Genomic DNA, 12,805 nt, shown 5'->3' with positions numbered 1-12,805 from the left:
TATGGCTATTTGGGGTCTTTTATGGTTCCATATACATTTTTGGAAGATTTGGTCTGGTTCTATGAAATATGCCCTTGGTATCTTGATACTGATTGCACTGAAACTACAGACTGTTTTTGGTACTATGGATATTTTAATGGTGCTAATTCTCCCTATTCATGAACACAGTATATGCTCAGGAGAGCAACTTTTGGGAATGCTACAGAGTCTAGCTTTTCATGCTATGTATGGAAGATAATTTGCTGAACCTTCTTGGATCAATGTTGCTGTCTCAGTTATTTTGTGAGAGATAATTGACATCCTCTGTGCTAGGACCACTGTATGTGATGCATTATTTCTAGTGGTTTCACACTGGTTAGCTTCATATCAATCACAGAACTGCATGAGCAACCGGATTCAAATTCTATGCAAAACACAAGAGAGTTCGAGGAATACAGCCATACTGAAAGAGCAAACATATTATCTCTTTGCAGAAATCTTCAATTTTCCAAAGTAATGAAACTTCAGTAGACTATTAGTAAAACCATTAGATATGGCCAACATATATTATAATTGAAAAGTTTCAGGATATGCTTATAGCTAAATATTGTGGTACTTTTATATCAAAACATTTGAACCTTAAAATAAATGTATTTGAAACAACATTTACAAATTAATCGAGGGTCTAACTTTTCCTATAAAAATTACAAATTATTTCAAAAGGGTGCATTAAGACACACTTTAGTTATGTTTAAAGAAATCCACAATGGGGATATATTCCGAAGACAATTTCCTCTTGTCATCCTGCAGATGAATGAGATGCAAACAGACACGGTGTTGCGTATTAAAACATTTAAAGGCAGAGAACAGATCCATAAAAGTTAATCCATTTTAAGGAACCTTAAAACTTTTATGGCTTGTGTTCGCTTTGGTGATCGTTTATCTCCGCACATGGTATACTGTCAGAGCTTATCTGCTTTCGGCATTCCAGGCTCAGATGTCACTTAAAGTCCCAGTGTCTATGTCCCTCAAAACGAAGTTATCCGTCCCCAATGCCCCCTCTAGGCTGCTCTGGCATTGCTGTGCTCACCTCCCAGGGACCTTTTGACTGGGAAGGGACAGAGCTGAATGACAGCCTTTGCATGTCAGTGATGGAAGAGGAAGCCCATGAGCCTGAACCGAGGTCAGCACAAGGTCCAATACCCAGCTGCAAGGGACAGCACGTCACCTCAGAGTGTCCAGACAGCATGGAGAATAGTTCACAAAATCTACGCTCATTGCTGAGAAGGGATCAATGGTCCTTCACTCTGGTAAAATTCTTACTGTGTTTCTGTGTCACTTCCAATTTGGCCACAAAACTTGAGAACCATCTTGCTATCTTTTTTTCTTTTCTACAAAACGATTTACATTCAGACTTCCTGGGTCTTAATTCCTCTGAATGTATCTTTGGCCTACAACCACATTGCCCTGGCTGGACCATGGCGCTGTGAAACGTTACCCTCGCTGTCATGTATGTTCTTGCAGAATTTTTCCGTGTAACTCCCCAGTTCCTTTTAAGGTTAAATATTTTTTATTCCTCTTTCCCTTCTCCCCTTTTCTCTCTCATTTCCCCTCCCTCTTTTCCTTCCTTCCTTTCTTTTTTCCTTCCTTCCTTCCTTCCCACTTTCCCCATCTTTTTCTCTTCCTCTGTCTCTCCTTTATTTTTCTTTACTGTTCTGCAATCAGTTCATCCATCCTAGGTCAGGCCTATTTGTAACAAGTGTTTTTCTCAAAACTGAATTCTCATTTGCACATTCTTAAAACTACACCCAAGGACTATCTTTCTGTGTTCAGTAAACTGGAGATAGCAGCATAATTCACTCAAAATCACAGGCTGTGTAATTTAGCCTGTGGTGGCTAAATGGTGCTAAACACTGATAGGGGTCATTTGCTGGAAATTCCTTCCCTGGGAAATGATGAATTTGCCTAATTTTATAAAATAGTCACTGAGGTGAATTGCCCCACGGCCAGAACCATGTCTACTTTAGTGGTCTCAGGTTTATTAACAGAGGAGCAATTGCTACATCGGTCTGTGTGTGTATGGACTTTATAAAGGTTATTTTTACAGTAGATTGTAATTAACCAGCAGAGACTTTGGTAAAAGTGTACACAGTTCAGGTCTAATTTGAATATGTTCTGCATATCTAATGTTCAACACGGTGACTATGGTTAATAAGTTACTAATACTGTATTGTAATGTTAAAATTTGCTAAGAGAGTAGATCTCAAGGGTTCTCAGCACACACAAATGTAAATGTGTCCGGTCATGACTGTGTTACTTAGTTTAACTGTAGTAGTCGTTTCAAAGTGTAGCAGTATATCAAGTCATCATGTTGTACCTATTAACTTATACAGTTTTTGTCAATTATACCTCAATAAAGCCTGGAAATTTTTTTACCAAACATCAAAAAAGCAGATCTTCTGGTTGTGTATAGAGATGTCTACTCAAAGAAGTGACTGCGTAAAAATACTCTGAAACTAAGAAAGGTAACTCCAAATTAAGAGACCATTGCTGCCCTGGCCGGTGTTGCTCAGTAGTTAGGGCATCTTTCTGTGCACGTAAGGGTTGCGGGTTTAATTCCTAATCAAGGGCAAGTATCTGGGTTGCAGGTTTGATCCCCAGCCCTGGCCAGGGCATGTGCAGGAGGCAACCAATGCATGTGTCTCTCTCACATCGATGTTTCTTTCTCCCCCTTGGCTCCCTTCAGCACTCTCTAAAAATCAATGGAAAAATATCCTCGGGTGAGGATTGACAAAAAACAAGAAAACAAAGCATGGAGGTCACTGTGGAGGGTGAATATTCTTTTTTTTTAAATATGTTTTTATTGATTTTTTTTTGAGAGAGAGAGAGAGGAAAGGAGAGATAGAAACATTGATATGAGAGAGAAACATCCATCAGCTGCCTCCTGCACACCCCCTACTGGGGATTGAACCCGCAACCCAGGCATGTGCCCTGACCAGGAATTGAACCAGGACCTCTCAGTCCAAGGAATGATGCTCAATCTACTGAATCACACTGGCTGGGTGAAGGTGAGTATTTTTTATTCAGCAGAAAGAGCTAGAGAGAGAGTTTGAGTAATTTGACCTAGGGCATTGAGAAAGAGACATTATAGAGTGTTGATAACTGTACGGAGACACACAGTGTGTATGCATCAGTGTGCATATGTTGGTGCACATGCATCGGTGTGTATGCGCCTGTGTGTATGCATTGGTGTGCGTGCATCAGTGCACATGTGTTGGTGCGCATGCATCCATGTGTATGCATCATTGTGCATGTGTCAGTGCACATGCGTCGGTGAGCATGCATCGATGTGTATGTGTCAGGAAAGCACAGAGGACAAAGGGCGAGTTGCCATTTACTAAGAATTTCAGCTTCAGTCTGGTCTAACCAATCAGACCAGCAGGGTTTCCCTACGGATAAGGCACTCACATAAGCAGAATTAGCTCAGGTGACTTAGCTGTGGTCACAAGGATGAGAACTCAGACGCCTCTTTAACTTGCTTGCCCCCAGATTCCTCACCTGGAAACCTAGGTCACTTTCTGTATCCTGAATGCAAACTGAATATGAGGTGACATCCCCAGGTGACTCTCGAGATGAGAGAACTCAGACTTCTTTACTCTATCTGGCCTACCCCAAGATACAGCACCTGGAAAACGGAGCCGATTTCTGGATGCTAAATACAAACTGAATATAGAGCTAAATCCGCACATTCAAAGGAGGGGAGACAGTGCTGGGGTTCCAGGGCTTCAGGCATGCTACATATTTCTCTAGCTACTGGGGCGATGCTGTGAGGGAAACTCCCCAACAGCTATGGTGGGCCTGGAAGAAGTATTAATGTTGGACATGATTTTGGTGGTTCATTAAAGAATAGAATGGGCGGATAACATAAAAACACTGGTGCACTATTTTGCTGAACAGTAGTTAGATTTCCTGCATTTGTACAATGACCTCAGTTTCCATTTCAGACTACCTTGAATTATCTCTTGATGCTATTCAAGGTCAGTTTACAAATAAAGATGAAAAATGGACAGGAGTTCACTTCCTTAGGTCCAGCATCTTTCCCTCACTCTATTTTTATTTGAGGATAACTACCACAAGAAACCATTCTAAGCTAGCATAAAATGAGAAAAATTTGCTGCTTTTTTTTTATTAGAACTATTGAACTGTTACATTACTGTAAGTAAAAAGATTTTATTCTCTTGAAATTTGCAAATCCTTTTATTTAGCACCAGCAAGAGTAGCCACATTTCTGTTACTTGGGTTGAAAGCCTAGAATAAATAGGAAGAGCCACTGGGAAATTTAAAAGCCCAGAAATATATATTAAATTCTAGAGACCCTGTATATGACAGTATGTTCTATAACCTCGTTCTCTCTTCTATTCATCCCTGAAATTAACTTAAAATATTTCAGTGCAGCCCGGCCGGTGTGGCTCAGTGGTTGAGCATCAACCCATGCACCAGGAGGTCACCGGTTCAATTCCCACTCAGGGCACATGCCCAGGTTGTGGGCCCGATCCCCAGTGGGGGGCATGCAGGAGGCAACTAATTGATGTTCTCTTTCATGGATGTTTCTCTCTCTCTCTAAAATCAATACAGAAAGCAAAGTGGGGTTTTTTGTTTGTTTGTTTTTTGTAGGTGCCCCTAGCGGGAACCGAACCCGGGATCCTCTGGTCCACAGGCCGATGCTCCAACCGCTGAGCCAAACCGGCCAGGGCCAAAGCGTTTTCAGTGTAAACCAGAGGAGGCACAGTGTGAGTTTCCGCTGGAGGCTCCGGGCTCATTCACTGCGTGAGTTGCCGCTGGATGCGCCCGGCCCTGCGGTCCTGCCTGTGCCCTGAAGCTCCCACAGTGACTTGGCGACTCCTGCTGCTGGTCACCGCTTCCGTTCTCTGCAGACAGCGTCCTCCCTTCGTTACCCCGTAATGCACACAGGCGTCTCTCCACGGCCACGGCTGCAAGGGTCCCTCGGACTGAAGTCCCTCCGGAGCGGCTGCCCCGGGTTGTGGAAGTGGGCTGAGCAGACGCCGGTTTCCACCACCGGCCCGTGACCGGCCTGTGTTCTAAACGGGACATTCAGTTACTGTTCCTCCTCCTGCTTCCGAACCCTGGTCCATGGAGAGCCTTCGAAGTGAGTGAAAAGTCCGGTGCTCCAAGGAGGACACGAGACGCTCACGATGTGTCCCGAGTACAGTGCAGTGGACGGTCCGGCTGTGGGCGCGGAGAAGAACGCCTGCGAGGATGCAGCTGCTGACACCTCATCTTTTCTCCACGGGAGCCGGTTTCCTGTCTCCACCCTTGGAGAAAGAACGGGAGGAGGAAAACAGACAAGTGTGAACTGCAGTTGTGAACTGCACCTTGGAATCTGTACTTTATTAGCCCAGGGCTGTAAGGCAGAGGGCCCGTGGCCTCCGGGGGAGGCTCCTTTCAGCGTGAGTGGGTGCCTGAGGCTGCAGCACCCAGAGGGAGCCTCCCCCTCCTTGTCTGGATCGGCACCTCGGTCCCTGCTCTGATCTCGGTCATAGAACACTGGGCGCACCCTGCAAAATAAACTTGGCAGCTCAGGTTGAGCCCGAACACCCTGGTTTACAGTCCTGTGTAACCCTGACCTTCATGAGTGTTGCCTTCCTGGGCTGGGGAGCAGGAGGGTGTGGGTCGTAATGAAATGCCCTGAGCAGTGCAAGTGAGCTTCGTGCCGTCTCCCAAACCTCAGTCTTCCTTCAGTGTGCTCCGTCTCAGAAACGGGAGAGCCAGTAGTGATCCGGAAACGTGGTAACTTCTGTGCCTCCCATGTTCCCTCCCATTCCAGCTCCAAATGGCAACAACCTACCGAACTCGTCCACATCCGCTCCATCCCACCCTCCACCTCATGCACCAACGGGTGTCGCCCGGATTCCCCAGACTTGCCGATGTACGCCCGCACGCGCCAGAATGCTCCTTCTGAACTCTTCAGTGTTGCTGTTGCCTTCAAAGCCCAGCCGCCTGCAGGTCGGTTTGCATGCCCAGCAGTGCCTGCTCCCCACCTGTACCCCCCTGACGCTCCCTCACCCCCACCCCGTCTCTGCGGTGAACCGGACGCCCAGGATTTCCCACCTCCGCCCCTACGTTTGGCCTCCGGCTCCCTTTCCTGTAAGTATTTCTGCCTCACTGACGCCTCTTTCCGGTCTCAGTCTTCCTTGGACTTGGTCAGGCTGCCCTGCTCCTTCCCTTATCGCCCTCATCACGTGGCTGGGGGACGAGGGGGCCAGATGCTGCCGACTTTCCTGGGAGGGGGTCTTGCGTCATCTTTAGAAAAATGAATTTTCTAAGAATCGCCCAGGGAACGGGTGGTTTTCGCTGGCGTGGAGTTGTACTTCTGGGGTGTCAGCCCCATGTCCCTCAGCTCGGTGCAGGAAGAGGGGCAGGTGCGGGTTCCGCGAGGCTGGGATCAGGCCAGAGGCCAGAGCTGTCTCCGTGCTGCAGCCCCGTCCCCATGCAGGCGTCAGGCGTCAGTCAGACTCTCCGTGGACACGGGAAGGAGTCCCACACGGCCACGAGCCACGCAGGGGAATGCTGGGCGGGAGTCTGCAGGCCAGGAGTCTGCCGTGGAGAAGGAGCACTTTCCTCCGTCCAGGGGGAGATGAATGCTCCGGGTTTGCGTGCTTGCCGTGGTCAGGCCTACTCTGGCCACTGCCTGGTCCTCAGGTGTGACAGACAGGTGGGCACCTCCCACATCACTTAGACCTTACTGGGCATTGTCCTCACCTGCCTTCGTTCAGTCCTTTGCCCCGCCCATCAGCAGGGAACGGACCTGGAGCATGGCATCAGCTAATCTTCCTTCTACTCCTTTCCTGTTAAATAATAACTGGGTTCTTGCAACAGTATCAACCGCATAAGGTTGTAGCCACGTTGGCGTCTGCACCGTAACGGTGGTCGTTTCATCGGCTCGAAGGGAAGGGCTGCGGCTCTGCTGACTGTCGCGTATCCGTGGCTCCGTAACGTCTGTTGAATGAAAGGATGGATTGCATGTTCTGCCCCCTGGGACCCAGGGCCACCCGTGAACGGCCAGCTAAGCGTGGCTTCCCTCCCCGCGCCTGCCTGGGAGGAGGGGTGGTTAGCAAACCGCCGTGCGAGATGCCTCCGTGGGTCCCTCAGAGAGCAGGAGTAGGAAGCCTGGGCTACTTGGGGAGCGTGGCCCCTTCCTGCCTTTGCTCGCGGAGCTTCATATGGGGGAGGGGGCGAACATGGGGCAGGAAACCTAGTTGCCACCGACGTAACCAAAGAGGACTCTGTAGAATCCATGGGCAGTTCAAAATTCAGACAAAAAGACCCAAGCTTGTCAGAAGTTTGACAGAATGCAGGGTTAACAGAACTAAAAATATGGAATCTTTTACAATTTCTCTCTCATACTCATTCTTTTTAAAATCCCTGGTCCTGTCCTCCCTCCCTCCCTCCCTCCTTCCCTTCCTCCCTCCTTCCCTTCCTCCCTCCTTCCCTCCCTCCCTCCCTCCAACCTCTCTCCTTCCCTCTGTCCTTCCATGAGCACAGTTACTGTCTGTCTACAACACACCAGGCACAGTTCTAGGTGTTGAAGATTCAATGCTGATGAAGTAAAAAAAATCATCAGCCTCGTGGAACTCATCTTTTACTGGAGACACTGACTAATAAACAGATAAATCTTTAATATAATGTCAAGTGCTCTAAAGAAAAAGAAAGCAGAGCAGGGCATAAAGAGTGGCTGGATTTAGGGTGTGTGTGCGTGTGTGTGTGTGTGTGTGCAGGGGGTGATGGGAACAGCTATCCTAGACCTGGGGGTCAGAGCAGACTGAAGAGATGTCAAAATCAAATTGCACTGGGCAGAATTCAACAGGCAAGGGGGACCTTGTTCAAGACCATCGCGGTAGGGTCAAGACTTCGGCAGACGAGGTTAGAGATTGAACTCAGCTCTGCTGACACAGAGGATGGAGAAATTTTGAACAGTGGGGAGAGCATGTGGAGAAGTACTGGTAGGTGCTGGGGTGGGTGGGCAGTGAGCTGGCCATCTGAGTTTGCTCCTTTTCCCTTCTGGAGTCTGACCCCCAGCCCCCCGCAGAGCCTGGGCTAGCGGGCGGTCTGGCTCGGCGGGCGCACATCGCGGCGGTGGCTTCCAGGCCCTTGGTAAAGACATTCCTGGGTTGGGAAACTGCACGAGGCTAGAAGAAGATTTACCTCTCGAATGGGACAGAGAAGGAATTTGCAGTGGCATCTTTCCTACAGCAAATGCTCTCAGAAAAGGGAGGTCAGGGACCCCTGGTCGGGAGGAAACCCATGTACACTTGAGTCAAGCTGCAGGGAATGTTTGGCCATCGTGGTCAACGGTGGCGCCGGGCAGAGCCTTAGAGGAAGTGAGCGAGGGAGCCTGCAGAGTCTGAGCCCAACGCTGCAGGCTGAGGCACAGCTGGGAGCTGGAGGAGCCACCAAGACTCCCCAGGACTGAGCGACGAGGGAGACGGGCTAGAGGGGAGGCCGGAGAGCTGGGCTGAGGCCCCACCATGGAGCAGTTCTCAGGGAAGGAGTCTGGAGGTGATGGTGAGGATCATGAAGCCACTGGAGGCTTTAGGGGAGCGAGTTTCATAATCCACCTGTTAGAGACCCTCTCAGACTGCTGCAGGGGAGGGGGAGCAGGGGAGGGGCAGGGAGCAGAGTGAGGAGGCAGGTGCAGTCGTGGAGCTTGGGTCTTGGGCCAGGTGGTAGTGGAGGAGGTGGGGGCTGGATGGACATGACTCACAGCAGGAGGTACGGTTTCAACTGAGGAATCCGGGGGATGGGGTGGGGGCACAGATAGTTCATCCATAATCACAAGTGTGCTGAATACATTTTAGAAATGAATCCGATCTCTCAGAAATGTGCATGAAATCCAAATAATTGATGAAAATAGAATTTTCGTTGGCATTTTTTACAATGTGCATATGCATGAGCTAGAAGGTGCGATGATCATTTTCGGTCTAAATTCTGCCTTGACCAGGCTCTGAACTGGGCACTGGCCTCTATTAGACACAAAGGCCAGCTCATCCTGTTCATTCTCTTAAATTTATTTTTTAATCTCTTCGCAGTAAATGAAGCAGAAGCAACTGCGTACATGAGTTACGAGAGCCCACATTAGCGGGCGGCGCTCCGAGCTCTTTGTTCACTTTGACCAGTGCGGGAAGGAACTCAAGGGATCGTTCAAATCCGCAAACCAGACGAGCCCCGTAAAGGGAGCCCTTCCAGCCCGGCCGGTGTGGCTCAGTGGTTGAGCATCGACCCTGCACCGAGAGGTCACTGGTTCGATTCCCGGTCAGGGCACCTGCCCAGGTTGTGGGCCCGACCCCCAGTGGGGGCATGTGGGAGGTGGCCAATCGATATTCTCTCTCATCGGTGTTTCTATCTCTCTCTCCCTCTCCCTTCCTCTCTCTAAAATCAACAAAGAAAAAAATTCTAATAAATAAATGTATGTTTGTTGTTGTTGTTTAAAAAAAGAGAGAATCCTTCCAGATGGTACTCTATTATTTTGCCCCCAGATATTTATTTTATTTTTTAAGTTTTTCTTTTTCTCCGCAGTTTCGGAGAGGTTGTCAGACACAGTCAGACAGGCCATTGCACGCCCACTGGGCCGGCCCGGTCCTAAGTGCGGGGTCCTCGCCGGGTACAGGATGGATACAGACATTTGCTCTCACGGAGCCGAGAGACAACACGCGGAGGAAGACCGGGCTCCGTGTGCTGAGTGGTAGCGAAGGTGACGCCGCACAGGACGCGGGGTCGGGGAAGCAGGCTGATCGCGAGCAGGGAGAGTCACAGGAAGGGTCTTTGAGCACAGGTGTGACGGAAGTTGGGGGGCCAGTCGTATGGACGACCCGAAGAAGCACTGCAGGTGGAGGAAAGGGACTGCGAGGCTGGAACAGGACGTGACGTGGGGACAGCAGGAGGAGAGTGATTCCCGAGAAAGCAGGGAGGGGGGAGCAGGAGGAAACGGGGTCCGAGAAGCAGTGGAGACCAGGCCAGGAGGCCCTCGGGCCAGCGTGGTGCTTGGGGCCTGGTTATGCCGTGGGAAACGGCTTCTTACCTTGGTGTGAGCAGGTTCTCTTATCAAGGGTGGCATCGTGGGCATCAGCACGCGTCACCCAAAGTCACCCAATGGGAGATTGAGGCTGCTGGAGTCTACACCTGGTTGCCAGGTGCCTCACCTGGGGGTCACTGGAAATGTTTTGGAGAGCGTAGATCTTTTGTTTAGGGTCAAGTTCCCATTTCTGATCTAGAGACTGGCCGCTGTGTTGTCCTGTGGTCTCTGTCACACCTAAAAGAAGACATTTCACAGAATCGCTGAGTGGTTTCTGTTCCCCACACTGTGCTGCACATACTTACCTCGCTGCATCCCTGGGTTTCTGTCTCAGGTGAGCTCACCTGGTCCTCTTCTTTGGGTGAATTTCGCACCGTGGGACCCATCACTGCAGCGAGCGTGCGTGATGGGGACCAACGCTGCGAATGAATTCGTTAAACGTGTGCGCACACTGAATGACGGAGGTACCGTAACTCACTGAACATGTTTTTCGATACAAATACTACCTTTACTTAAAAAATCTAAAACATGGTGGTGATTTAGCCCTAAGTTGCCGAAAAACCGCTGGAGGCTTTTAAGCAGAAGAGTGACATGGACTTACTCACCATCTACAAGGACTACTTGGGCTTCCCTGGGGGTTAGGGCAGGAGCAGAAGCCAGGAGAACCCTGGGAAGCCATCGCAGTAACACAGGTGAACTGGTGATCGACAGCGAGGTCGGCAGCGGGGGCGGGGAGGCTCCCAGAAATACTCTGAGGTGCAGCTGGTGGAACGTGCTGGCGCATGCTGGTGGAAGGATGGCGCGTGGACTGTGAGGAAGGCAGTCAAGGAGGACCTGGGAGTTTGGGGCTAGCAGGATGGTGTTACCAGTTACTGAGCTAATAAAGACGGTAGGAAGGACAAGTTTGAGGACAAAGATCCGGAATTTGCTTTAGGACGTTTTAAGTGTGATATGCCGACGAGAGGTCCGGGTGAGACCATGGAGAAGGCAGCTAGAGGCGTCAGTGTGGAGCTCAGGGTTGAGGTCCAGAGGTGATCGGTTTAGGGGTCATCTCCCTCTGCCTGGCATTTCAATGAATGAGTGTAAGTAGACAGGCTGTCCTAGGACAAGCCAGCGTGCTCCATCCCTGGGTACAGATGGGAAAGATGAGGAGGAACCAGAAAGGAAAACGAAAAGCTATGATACAAGGAAGAAACCCAGCCGAGTGGTGGTCTGGAACCAGTGAAGGGAGCGTTTTCAGGAGAGATCAACTGCATCCAACAATTGAGGTCCAGAGAGATGAGGACGGAGAGTCCATCATGGAGCAACCTGGGGGCCATCGGTGGCCTTGACCGGCCATTTCAAAGGGATGGCGGGGCCGAGGCCAAGGTCGAAGAGGGATTGGAGGAGAGGATGTGTCGGCATCAGTGACTATCAATAACTCCTTTCAAGAATTTTGTTATAAAGAGGAACGAATGGAAGAGGCCTTGACTGGACGAATGACGTCAGTAAGGTTTTGTAACTTTTTCGAGATGAGAAAAATATGTGTGAATACAAACTGATTATCAAGGAGAGATGGATGTATTGTTGTCACAGGAGCGGAGAGAGGGAGAATTTCTGGAATCACATACGTGAGCAGTGGATTAGCCTGGGTGTTAGGGCTCGAGGGGAGAAGGTGCCTTTAGCTAAGACATGAGACTGAGTCTCTCCTCCTCTCTCTCCTTTTCTTCCTCTTCCCTTGCTCATCTCTCTCTCTCCCTCCTGTGTCACACACACACACACACACACACACACCCCTTGCGGCAAAATATCATTTAGGTTGTCCTACTGGAAATTTTAAAATATGAGCATCTTAAAAATAAGATATTTAAAAAAAGAAGAAGAAGAAGAAGAAAAAAATCTACCAGGAGCTCGACTCTTTCCACAGTGAAATGAGAGGGATGAACTTAGTATCTCAGATCCTGGAAGTATTAAAATCCTCTCCGTTTTCAATGTATTAATTCAGTATCTTCATTTAACCTCCTATGAACTATCTGCTGATTTATTTATTTTTTTACATTTGACTCGAGTATCTCATGCTCAACTCTATTTGTGTGGGTGGAACATGCAGTTTGTTTTCTCCACGACCGGAGTGAATGTATCTGGTACTCCGTCATAGAACGGCTCATAAGTGGTTTTGAGAGCGTCTATCAAGAATAGCTTTACATGGGATTTAAAACCTTTTTCTTAACCCATTCATTCTCGCAAATAAGATGAACTAAACAGCAAGGTCATGGCTACATGACTGAACTATGCATAAGAGTCATTACCATGGGATTTGAAAATAATTTCTGACATGACTGTATTCCATTATCTTCTTCAACCCTCCAGGAGTATGAGGCTAATGTCCCTTACGTTGGAATCCAGGTTCCTTTGCAAACCAGAGATGAACGTACGAATTGTTCATTATATGCTGAAATCTAACATAGATGAATGTTTATCATCACTATCATCCTTTAACTGTTCTAAATGGTCCCACTGAGGATCTTGCTCTGTCTTCCTCTCTCTTTCTCTCTCTCTCTCTCTTTTTTTGTCCATAATGAGCTGTGAATCCTATTAGGTCTCTTGAAAACTATTTCACATTCTGTGAATTTTGTTACAAACTTAGGACTCCCTAATTTGCTGCCATCACCAGAAAAACATTCAATCCCCTCTTTTATTTGTAATAGTCCAGCATGGCCCCCCAGCTTCGCAGACACAGCTGGTGTGCGTGTCCCG

This window comes from Molossus molossus, unplaced genomic scaffold (assembly GCF_014108415.1).
Source record: "Molossus molossus isolate mMolMol1 unplaced genomic scaffold, mMolMol1.p scaffold_m16_p_7, whole genome shotgun sequence".
Classification (NCBI taxonomy): domain Eukaryota; kingdom Metazoa; phylum Chordata; class Mammalia; order Chiroptera; family Molossidae; genus Molossus; species Molossus molossus.
Note: the sequence above shows the minus strand (reverse complement) of the source record.